We start from the raw sequence: 12201 nt of genomic DNA on the forward strand, positions 1-12201 counted from the left end.
CAAGGACTTGGGCTGAGTTGTCCCATCTTGACCATCAGGCAAGCTGCCTGTGCTAGGAAACACATGGGTTGCCAGCTCTCCTCACTCCTGTTTCTGATGAGACCTCTTGGACACACAGCCCTGTTTCCCTGTAGAACCACGCTGCTCCCAAGCAGACTGTGCGCTCAGACACAACCGCGTTACTGCGGGTTGGTGAGTCACGGCCCCGCCATTGAGCTCCAATGGCTGCTGTGAGCAGGGGCTCTGCCTGCAGCAAACACTCCCCTGCCCGAGTTAAGAGGGTTAGTTTTCGACAGTGACGTCGCATTTTCCCTGGATCAGGGAATTGCACACGGACAGTGACTGCAGGTCAGCTAACTCGTCGTTACACCATGAATTTTCCCCAGTCTCAGAGACTTCCCAAAGAGGTGCCCGAATCTCCCCCTTCCCAGACCTGACCCACCACGTGGCTCTCCCCCGAGCCAGGCTCAGCTCCCGTGCAGAGCACAAGTGTCAGAACACTCACAGGAGGCTCTGAAAGGTAGAGAAGGGGCAGGGAAAAAGTCTCCAGCTGCAGCTGGGAAGATGCTGATGAAAGTGGACAACCAGACAGGGACAAAAAAGAAATTCATGTTTTGGGGGGAAGCGGCATGGTCATCTCCCCAAGCCCTCAGCTGCCAGCCAAAATGCCCTGGGCACCCTGAGCTGTCACACAGAGCCAGTCCCTTACCATCCAGACTGGGTGGGAGCGGCTCCCCAGCATGGCTCACTGCACTTTCATCCTCCATGGCCGCCATCCAGGTGTATTCCAGGGCCACATTCCCTGTATTGGACAGCTGGAAACTGGAAAGCAAGGAGGAGTTTAAAAAAAAAAAAAAGAAAAAGCCTAATAAATACAAAGTGAGTAGAGAAGTAACACTGTGTGGTGGGCTCCTGACACCCCTTTCTTTATGCTGAGTAGCATCTTCTTTCCCAGACAACTCTGCCACATCTAGATTGCTGCCCTGGGCTGCCCCAGAAGTATTTCCGAGTTTGGAAGTTACAGAGGAAAGGGCAGACATGGTGCCCAGGAGACTTATTCTGGTCTTACGTCTCCGTTTCACATTATTTTGACTGCAAACCCGTCCTTGAGCAGATAAGGACAGGCACCATGCAATGAAAGCAAAACCACGGCTGTTCTCAGCAGAAAGGCACAGCAGAATTGAACCTCTGCTGGCACGCCTTGGTGCAATGGCAGCCACCATCTCCTGCTTGGCTTTCTGTGCATATATATGGGCCCCAGCACCCAGCCAGGACTTGGAAAGGATGAAACAATAAAGGATTTGTTTAAAAGGATGAACAGCAGGTGAGACTGAATGTAAAGCCCGAGAAGGGACTCAGGTCCACATGTGGGAGATCTCCAGGCCCTGGGATGTGCCAGATTATGTGTGGAAGCTGAAACCTCAGACTCAGCAGGCAGGAGCACCCCCCTCTAAGGCTGATCAGCCTGTTAGAAATCAGAAGAGGTTTATTAAGTGGCTGAGCAATAAACATGTCAGTGTAACTTTAGCGGGCACAGGACCATGAGTAGAAGGAAAAGCAGTGGCCACCGGAGAGCACAGCGCAGCTCTGGGGAAGCAGACATGGGTCAGCCCTGGGCAAAGGCAGTCCCCACTTGTAGGTCCCTGTCTGGCACTCATGTGAACATCCTCGTCTGGAAGAGCAAGGTCTCCTTGAACTCAATCATGTCCGTCTTCAGCTTGAACTTGGCATAGTCAACGACAGCACTGAGGCGAAGTTCCACCTCACGGATGCTCTTCTCCAGGACAGTGTGAGCTGGTTCTGGGTCGGTCTCGATCACCTCCAAACAGGAGAGGGAAGAATCACTGACCAGAGCCCAGAAAGCCAGGCTGAGCAGGGAATCTTTTGGCCTCTAAAATCAGCCACATATAAGGGCTAGAAAGGACCATTCCCATTTATTTCCCTCGAAAGATAACCAAATTTGACCCTTCCGCTATAGTATTTGTTTCTACCTACTGATCACAGCAGTCACCACGACTGTGAATACACCCATGGGGACTATGACCGGGTATCAGCCTCTGTGTTTCAACCCTGTAGTGTCTGACCTTTTTCCTGGCCTCCTACAAGTCCAGCAGGCTTCCAAATCAGGATTAAGTTCCCCTGCTGGAGCTCTGTGGATGGAGAACCCCAAGACTGAACAAACCTAGAAAGCACCTTTTCCTTCTTGTCTCAGGAGAAAGTGCTTTCCAGATGTCATGTGCGGGGCAACAGCCACACTGGTGGTGGCTGGGGATGGGCATTTTGGGATGGGAGTGAACTCACTAGGAAAGTCTCCGACTGCTGATGCTCTGATGGGGAAGAAGTTCGGTTTACAGGTCTTAAAATGGTTCAGAAACTGGGGAAGAACCATCACCCAAGATAAATGTGTCTGGCAACAACAATAGTAAAAGCAAGAGTTTCTGGAGATGACACTTCTCCAGACTCCTGCGTGACTGCCATACAGTACCTGGGCTGCTCCATAATGAGACATCCTACACCATACAGAGACCACAACCAGAACCTCTGGTACCAGTGTAGGCAGAGCTCAGAGCTCGCCCACAGCGTGCTGGTGGGCTAGCCAGCACACACAGAAGAGCACTAGTGTTGCTCTCCACTTCAGAACAAGAGACAGAGCACAGTGGATTTAACTCCTTGTTGGTGAAAAGGTACTGAATCAGGTGAAGAGATTTTAACACCATAAAATGTATTATCATAAAATGTGGCATTCAACACAGGCTGCAACACTTCTGCTTTTGGCAGAGACCAATAGTTTGCAAGTGGCAAAATGTCTCTTGTCAAAAAGACTTCCCCATCTTGTGGGGGTGTATCAGGCCACCGTGCATCCACCTCTCCTGAAATGCACTGCTGGTTAACCGCACAGGTGGATTAAATGTCAGGAGGAGGCAGGAACTGCTTAGCCAGCAGAGATGGCAGCCTGCTGCCGTTGGCTGTTCTTCTTGTGGATGCTCAGTTAGCTTTTGCTATTGTGCTTCTTACCTTCTTCTTGACAGGCCATGTGGCTGCCGGGCCCCTCATGGCATCCACCCACTTGACGGTGTGCAGGCAGTCGTCCCAGTCGGGAACCTGCTCTGGCAGCAGCTGCAAAGCGATCCGAGCCACCTTACACCTCACAGGGTGCTTTTTGAAGGCGACTGCAATGTCCGATCTCAGGGTCACTGTGATGTTCTTAGCACAGCCAGCATGGAGGTGTCCCACCTAGGCAGAACCAGAGACCGAAGACCAAACTGGAATCCTTGGCAAGGGCAGGACTGACAGCAAAGGGACTGATGTGCTGAGCAGCTGTGCCAGGAATCTGCGTCTTACTGTGTATCTATCTGAAGTTTGATAAAGTACAAACAAAAGATGCCACCTCCCGTAACATGGAGCCTTTTCTGTGGGGCAGACAGCCCTGCCCCAGCAAAGCCAGGGATCGCAGCTCCTACATGGCTCTGAGCCGGGCTCTCACTGGTCTGTGGGGACTCCCTGCGAGCTCCCGGGAACCCGCCGGGCACTGCTTGAGCAGCGGGGAAAGGCAGAGCTGTCCAAGCTCACCTGGGGGGAGAAGTGAAACAGGGCGCCTGCCAGCCACTCAAACCACATCGCCTCCGTCCTGCTGCGATTGGTGATTGTGAAGCTCACGGTGTAGGGTGTCCCGATGTGACAGTCCCCGAACTGCATGTGATCCACCTCTGGCAGCTGTTAACAATGAGAGCAAGGGATCTCAGTGTGTGGTGAGGTCCATCTGCCCCCCCCCATCTACAGACACGTTATGTCCAACTCTTCCTTGCTCCAAACCTTCCTCCCCCTGGGAGATGCAGCTGCTCCCCATCCTACCACTTTCAGGGAAACGCCCTGACACATCCCTAAACATGTGGTTGCAGCTGTGCAGAGACATGCAGTACAGCCTGCACTGCCTCTGTGCACACGGCTGGCACGCTCACAGACCGCCAGCTCCGCTGGGTGACAGCACAGGCCTGCTCATATAGAGGACACAGATTATCATACACGGTCTTCATCTCCACAATATCCCACGGGCGAGCAGACCTCCTTTTAGAGATACTCAGCTGAATGCTGGTATCTCTGACCCCACCCTACTAGCCTGTAAGCTTCTCCCTTGACAGAGGATCTTCCCTTTGTTCTCAAGTGTGGCTGCTCTCCAGGCTACAAAAGGCAACAGGATCTGTCTCCTAAGGTTGGACCACACCTGCACCAGCACAAGGTGAGCAGAAATGTGGATTTTCCTATTCCTTGCTCCATCTTGTCAGTCTCTCCTCTCTTACCCTCAATTATGTCTTCCTCCATATTGCCCTCAGTGTTCTCCTCGCTGTTTGCCATTAGTTCATGGATGTTATCTAGCATGAAGTCATCCTCGTAGCCTTCACCCACCAGCTGAATGTTGGTTTCTTCGTAGGGGTTGTCCACCACTGATAGGTGGATCCTCGCTTCCACACATTGGGCCAGGGTGGGTTTGAAAAGCACATCAAACTCTGCTGATTCCCCGTGATGCAGGACCAAGGAAGCGGTGTGAGGCCTCCTCTCTGCACAACAATGGAAATCAGAGAAAAGTGATACAGCTGTAGAGAGAAAAATATTTCCATGGGGTATAGGAGGAGTAAGAGGTTGAAACCCAGCTGTCTCTAAGCACAGGTTCTCCCACCGATGGTTCCAGACCCTCCTCCTATGGTCACAAGACTATGACACCACTGTGCATATCACTGCTAAAGTGTCTTAACCTCAGGGTAACACCCAGCTCTCACTCAAACTGCACCCAGCCAGCTCCTGCTATACATAAAGCTGAGTCAAAGGGTGGTTTTGATTTCTGTTGGCTGGCTGTGGGCTCAAGGGCTGCCTCCATTCAGGCTGGTAACTTCCCAAATGCAGCGAAGACCTCACTGAAGTGGTGATAGTCCCCCACAACTCAACCCCACCATGTCCAGAAGAACAGAAAAACTTCCTACAACTTGTTAGGAGGAAACCCTACAAAGCATCCACATGAAAAACTAGGGGTACAGAGAGCCCCAGGAAAGAAACTGTGTCTAACATCTGGCTGCTGCTTGGCCAAGCCAAGAGCAGGGCACACATCTTCCCAATGACTGACCACACTTGATGGTTATTGAATTTACCTTCTCCAGGAGCGTCCTCCTCCATGCCTGCAGCTTGGTAGATGCAGTGTGTGGCGGGCCTGGCTTTCAAGAAGAAAACTCCCCCTTCATCCAACAGGTCTATCATCAACTAAGAAAAGGGAACACAGAACACAACCCCACTGGTGTGGGTACAGGGTGGCATGTGGATTGACAACGCACTGCTGCTGGTCCAGCATGGAGAACCCAGCATGCTACCCTGCTTCAAACACAGCTGTTAGCACAAAGTTTAAGTAAAATCAGACAGGAAAAAAAACTGTTCAGAGGCATTGGAATGTAATTAAAATACAACCAAACAGTACAGAAAATACTAAAAGGAGCAGAATGTAATTAAACTACAATAGAGTTTAATTCAAATGTAGTAAAATGGGAGTACAGGAGTACTTTGACCCCAGCTTTAAGGCAGGCCTAATCCTGGGTTGCAACCCCAGACTCCTCCAAGGAAGATACCCAGGATTTTTTTTCTCCTGTAAAGCAAGAGGTTTGCTCCAGAACCCACTCAAGACTCCTCTCAGGCATGTCCTGCAGTGCTTTGACCCCAGCTTTAAGGCAGGCCTAATCCTGGGTTGCAACCCCAGACTCCTCCAAGGAAGATACCCAGGATTTTTTTTCTCCTGTAAAGCAAGAGGTTTGCTCCAGAACCCACCCAAGACTCCTCTCAGGCATGTCCTGCAGTGCTTTGACCCCAGCTTTAAGGCAGGCCTAATCCTGGGTTGCAACCCCAGACTCCTCCAAGGAAGATACCCAGGATTTTTTTTCTCCTGTAAAGCAAGAGGTTTGCTCCAGAACCCACCCAAGACTCCTCTCAGGCATGTCCTGCAGTGCTTTGACCCCAGCTTTAAGGCAGGCCTAATCCTGGGTTGCAACCCCAGACTCCTCCAAGGAAGATGCCCAGGATTTTTTTTCTCCTGTAAAGCAAGAGTTTTGCTCCAGAACCCACCCAAGACTCCTCTCAGGCATGTCCTGCAGTGCTTTGACCCCAGCTTTAAGGCAGGCCTAATCCTGGGTTGCAACCCCAGACTCCTCCAAGGAAGATGCCCAGGATTTTTTTTCTCCTGTAAAAGCAAGAGTTTTGCTCCAGAACCCACCCAAGACTCCTCTCAGGCATGTCCTGCAGTGCTTTGACCCCAGCTTTAAGGCAGGCCTAATCCTGGGTTGCAACCCCAGACTCCTCCAAGGAAGATACCCAGGATTTTTTTTCTCCTGTAAAGCAAGAGGTTTGCTCCAGAACCCACCCAAGACTCCTCTCAGGCATGTCCTGCAGTGCTTTGACCCCAGCTTTAAGGCAGGCCTAATCCTGGGTTGCAACCCCAGACTCCTCCAAGGAAGATGCCCAGGATTTTTTTTCTCCTGTAAAGCAAGAGGTTTGCTCCAGAACCCACCCAAGACTCCTCTCAGGCATGTCCTGCAGTGCTTTGACCCCAGCTTTAAGGCAGGCCTAATCCTGGGTTGCAACCCCAGACTCCTCCAAGGAAGATACCCAGGATTTTTTTTCTCCTGTAAAGCAAGAGGTTTGCTCCAGAACCCACCCAAGACTCCTCTCAGGCATGTCCTGCAGTGCTTTGACCCCAGCTTTAAGGCAGGCCTAATCCTGGGTTGCAACCCCAGACTCCTCCAAGGAAGATACCCAGGATTTTTTTTCTCCTGTAAAGCAAGAGTTTTGCTCCAGAACCCACCCAAGACTCCTCTCAGGCATGTCCTGCAGTGCTTTGACCCCAGCTTTAAGGCAGGCCTAATCCTGGGTTGCAACCCCAGACTCCTCCAAGGAAGATACCCAGGATTTTTTTTCTCCTGTAAAGCAAGAGGTTTGCTCCAGAACCCACCCAAGACTCCTCTCAGGCATGTCCTGCAGTGCTTTGACCCCAGCTTTAAGGCAGGCCTAATCCTGGGTTGCAACCCCAGACTCCTCCAAGGAAGATGCCCAGGATTTTTTTTCTCCTGTAAAGCAAGAGTTTTGCTCCAGAACCCACCCAAGACTCCTCTCAGGCATGTCCTGCAGTGCTTTGACCCCAGCTTTAAGGCAGGCCTAATCCTGGGTTGCAACCCCAGACTCCTCCAAGGAAGATGCCCAGGATTTTTTTTCTCCTGTAAAAGCAAGAGTTTTGCTCCAGAACCCACCCAAGACTCCTCTCAGGCATGTCCTGCAGTGCTTTGACCCCAGCTTTAAGGCAGGCCTAATCCTGGGTTGCAACCCCAGACTCCTCCAAGGAAGATACCCAGGATTTTTTTTCTCCTGTAAAGCAAGAGGTTTGCTCCAGAACCCACCCAAGACTCCTCTCAGGCATGTCCTGCAGTGCTTTGACCCCAGCTTTAAGGCAGGCCTAATCCTGGGTTGCAACCCCAGACTCCTCCAAGGAAGATGCCCAGGATTTTTTTTCTCCTGTAAAGCAAGAGTTTTGCTCCAGAACCCACCCAAGACTCCTCTCAGGCATGTCCTGCAGTGCTTTGACCCCTGCTTTAAGGCAGGCCTAATCCTGGGTTGCAACCCCAGACTCCTCCAAGGAAGATGCCCAGGATTTTTTTTCTCCTGTAAAAGCAAGAGTTTTGCTCCAGAACCCACCCAAGACTCCTCTCAGGCATGTCCTGCAGTGCTTTGACCCCAGCTTTAAGGCAGGCCTAATCCTGGGTTGCAACCCCAGACTCCTCCAAGGAAGATACCCAGGATTTTTTTTCTCCTGTAAAGCAAGAGGTTTGCTCCAGAACCCACCCAAGACTCCTCTCAGGCATGTCCTGCAGTGCTTTGACGCCAGCTTTAAGGCAGGCCTAATCCTGGGTTGCAACCCCAGACTCCTCCAAGGAAGATACCCAGGATTTTTTTTCTCCTGTAAAGCAAGAGTTTTGCTCCAGAACCCACCCAAGACTCCTCTCAGGCATGTCCTGCAGTGCTTTGACCCCAGCTTTAAGGCAGGCCTAATCCTGGGTTGCAACCCCAGACTCCTCCAAGGAAGATACCCAGGATTTTTTTTCTCCTGTAAAGCAAGAGGTTTGCTCCAGAACCCACCCAAGACTCCTCTCAGGCATGTCCTGCAGTGCTTTGACCCCAGCTTTAAGGCAGGCCTAATCCTGGGTTGCAACCCCAGACTCCTCCAAGGAAGATACCCAGGATTTTTTTTCTCCTGTAAAGCAAGAGTTTTGCTCCAGAACCCACCCAAGACTCCTCTCAGGCATGTCCTGCAGTGCTTTGACCCCAGCTTCAAGGCAGGCCTAATCCTGGGTTGCAACCCCAGACTCCTCCAAGGAAGATACCCAGGATTTTTTTTCTCCTGTAAAGCAAGAGTTTTGCTCCAGAACCCACCCAAGACTCCTCTCAGGCATGTCCTGCAGTGCTTTGACCCCAGCTTTAAGGCAGGCCTAATCCTGGGTTGCAACCCCAGACTCCTCCAAGGAAGATACCCAGGATTTTTTTTCTCCTGTAAAGCAAGAGTTTTGCTCCAGAACCCACCCAAGACTCCTCTCAGGCATGTCCTGCAGTGCTTTGACCCCAGCTTTAAGGCAGGCCTAATCCTGGGTTGCAACCCCAGACTCCTCCAAGGAAGATGCCCAGGATTTTTTTTCTCCTGTAAAGCAAGAGGTTTGCTCCAGAACCCACCCAAGACTCCTCTCAGGCATGTCCTGCAGTGCTTTGACCCCAGCTTTAAGGCAGGCCTAATCCTGGGTTGCAACCCCAGACTCCTCCAAGGAAGATGCCCAGGATTTTTTTTCTCCTGTAAAGCAAGAGGTTTGCTCCAGAACCCACCCAAGACTCCTCTCAGGCATGTCCTGCAGTGCTTTGACCCCAGCTTTAAGGCAGGCCTAATCCTGGGTTGCAACCCCAGACTCCTCCAAGGAAGATACCCAGGATTTTTTTTCTCCTGTAAAGCAAGAGGTTTGCTCCAGAACCCACCCAAGACTCCTCTCAGGCATGTCCTGCAGTGCTTTGACCCCAGCTTTAAGGCAGGCCTAATCCTGGGTTGCAACCCCAGACTCCTCCAAGGAAGATACCCAGGATTTTTTTTCTCCTGTAAAGCAAGAGTTTTGCTCCAGAACCCACCCAAGACTCCTCTCAGGCATGTCCTGCAGTGCTTTGACCCCAGCTTTAAGGCAGGCCTAATCCTGGGTTGCAACCCCAGACTCCTCCAAGGAAGATACCCAGGATTTTTTTTCTCCTGTAAAGCAAGAGGTTTGCTCCAGAACCCACCCAAGACTCCTCTCAGGCATGTCCTGCAGTGCTTTGACCCCAGCTTTAAGGCAGGCCTAATCCTGGGTTGCAACCCCAGACTCCTCCAAGGAAGATGCCCAGGATTTTTTTTCTCCTGTAAAGCAAGAGTTTTGCTCCAGAACCCACCCAAGACTCCTCTCAGGCATGTCCTGCAGTGCTTTGACCCCAGCTTTAAGGCAGGCCTAATCCTGGGTTGCAACCCCAGACTCCTCCAAGGAAGATGCCCAGGATTTTTTTTCTCCTGTAAAAGCAAGAGTTTTGCTCCAGAACCCACCCAAGACTCCTCTCAGGCATGTCCTGCAGTGCTTTGACCCCAGCTTTAAGGCAGGCCTAATCCTGGGTTGCAACCCCAGACTCCTCCAAGGAAGATACCCAGGATTTTTTTTCTCCTGTAAAGCAAGAGGTTTGCTCCAGAACCCACCCAAGACTCCTCTCAGGCATGTCCTGCAGTGCTTTGACCCCAGCTTTAAGGCAGGCCTAATCCTGGGTTGCAACCCCAGACTCCTCCAAGGAAGATGCCCAGGATTTTTTTTCTCCTGTAAAGCAAGAGTTTTGCTCCAGAACCCACCCAAGACTCCTCTCAGGCATGTCCTGCAGTGCTTTGACCCCTGCTTTAAGGCAGGCCTAATCCTGGGTTGCAACCCCAGACTCCTCCAAGGAAGATGCCCAGGATTTTTTTTCTCCTGTAAAAGCAAGAGTTTTGCTCCAGAACCCACCCAAGACTCCTCTCAGGCATGTCCTGCAGTGCTTTGACCCCAGCTTTAAGGCAGGCCTAATCCTGGGTTGCAACCCCAGACTCCTCCAAGGAAGATACCCAGGATTTTTTTTCTCCTGTAAAGCAAGAGGTTTGCTCCAGAACCCACCCAAGACTCCTCTCAGGCATGTCCTGCAGTGCTTTGACGCCAGCTTTAAGGCAGGCCTAATCCTGGGTTGCAACCCCAGACTCCTCCAAGGAAGATACCCAGGATTTTTTTTCTCCTGTAAAGCAAGAGTTTTGCTCCAGAACCCACCCAAGACTCCTCTCAGGCATGTCCTGCAGTGCTTTGACCCCAGCTTTAAGGCAGGCCTAATCCTGGGTTGCAACCCCAGACTCCTCCAAGGAAGATACCCAGGATTTTTTTTCTCCTGTAAAGCAAGAGGTTTGCTCCAGAACCCACCCAAGACTCCTCTCAGGCATGTCCTGCAGTGCTTTGACCCCAGCTTCAAGGCAGGCCTAATCCTGGGTTGCAACCCCAGACTCCTCCAAGGAAGATACCCAGGATTTTTTTTCTCCTGTAAAGCAAGAATTGTTGCTCCAGAACCAACCAAGACTCCTCTCAGGCATGTCCTGCAGTGCTTTGACCCCAGCTTTAAGGCAGGCCTAATCCTGGGTTGCAACCCCAGACTCCTCCAAGGAAGATACCCAGGATTTTTTTTCTCCTGTAAAGCAAGAGTTTTGCTCCAGAACCCACCCAAGACTCCTCTCAGGCATGTCCTGCAGTGCTTTGACCCCAGCTTTAAGGCAGGCCTAATCCTGGGTTGCAACCCCAGACTCCTCCAAGGAAGATACCCAGGATTTTTTTTCTCCTGTAAAGCAAGAGGTTTGCTCCAGAACCCACCCAAGACTCCTCTCAGGCATGTCCTGCAGTGCTTTGACCCCAGCTTTAAGGCAGGCCTAATCCTGGGTTGCAACCCCAGACTCCTCCAAGGAAGATACCCAGGATTTTTTTTCTCCTGTAAAGCAAGAGTTTTGCTCCAGAACCCACCCAAGACTCCTCTCAGGCATGTCCTGCAGTGCTTTGACCCCAGCTTCAAGGCAGGCCTAATCCTGGGTTGCAACCCCAGACTCCTCCAAGGAAGATACCCAGGATTTTTTTTCTCCTGTAAAGCAAGAGTTTTGCTCCAGAACCCACCCAAGACTCCTCTCAGGCATGTCCTGCAGTGCTTTGACCCCAGCTTTAAGGCAGGCCTAATCCTGGGTTGCAACCCCAGACTCCTCCAAGGAAGATACCCAGGATTTTTTTTCTCCTGTAAAGCAAGAGTTTTGCTCCAGAACCCACCCAAGACTCCTCTCAGGCATGTCCTGCAGTGCTTTGACCCCAGCTTTAAGGCAGGCCTAATCCTGGGTTGCAACCCCAGACTCCTCCAAGGAAGATGCCCAGGATTTTTTTTCTCCTGTAAAGCAAGAGGTTTGCTCCAGAACCCACCCAAGACTCCTCTCAGGCATGTCCTGCAGTGCTTTGACCCCAGCTTTAAGGCAGGCCTAATCCTGGGTTGCAACCCCAGACTCCTCCAAGGAAGATGCCCAGGATTTTTTTTCTCCTGTAAAGCAAGAGGTTTGCTCCAGAACCCACCCAAGACTCCTCTCAGGCATGTCCTGCAGTGCTTTGACCCCAGCTTTAAGGCAGGCCTAATCCTGGGTTGCAACCCCAGACTCCTCCAAGGAAGATACCCAGGATTTTTTTTCTCCTGTAAAGCAAGAGGTTTGCTCCAGAACCCACCCAAGACTCCTCTCAGGCATGTCCTGCAGTGCTTTGACCCCAGCTTTAAGGCAGGCCTAATCCTGGGTTGCAACCCCAGACTCCTCCAAGGAAGATACCCAGGATTTTTTTTCTCCTGTAAAGCAAGAGTTTTGCTCCAGAACCCACCCAAGACTCCTCTCAGGCATGTCCTGCAGTGCTTTGACCCCAGCTTTAAGGCAGGCCTAATCCTGGGTTGCAACCCCAGACTCCTCCAAGGAAGATACCCAGGATTTTTTTTCTCCTGTAAAGCAAGAGGTTTGCTCCAGAACCCACCCAAGACTCCTCTCAGGCATGTCCTGCAGTGCTTTGACCCCAGCTTTAAGGCAGGCCTAATCCTGGGTTG

Source organism: Strix aluco, unplaced genomic scaffold (genome assembly GCF_031877795.1).
Source record: "Strix aluco isolate bStrAlu1 unplaced genomic scaffold, bStrAlu1.hap1 HAP1_SCAFFOLD_60, whole genome shotgun sequence".
Lineage (NCBI taxonomy): Eukaryota > Metazoa > Chordata > Aves > Strigiformes > Strigidae > Strix > Strix aluco.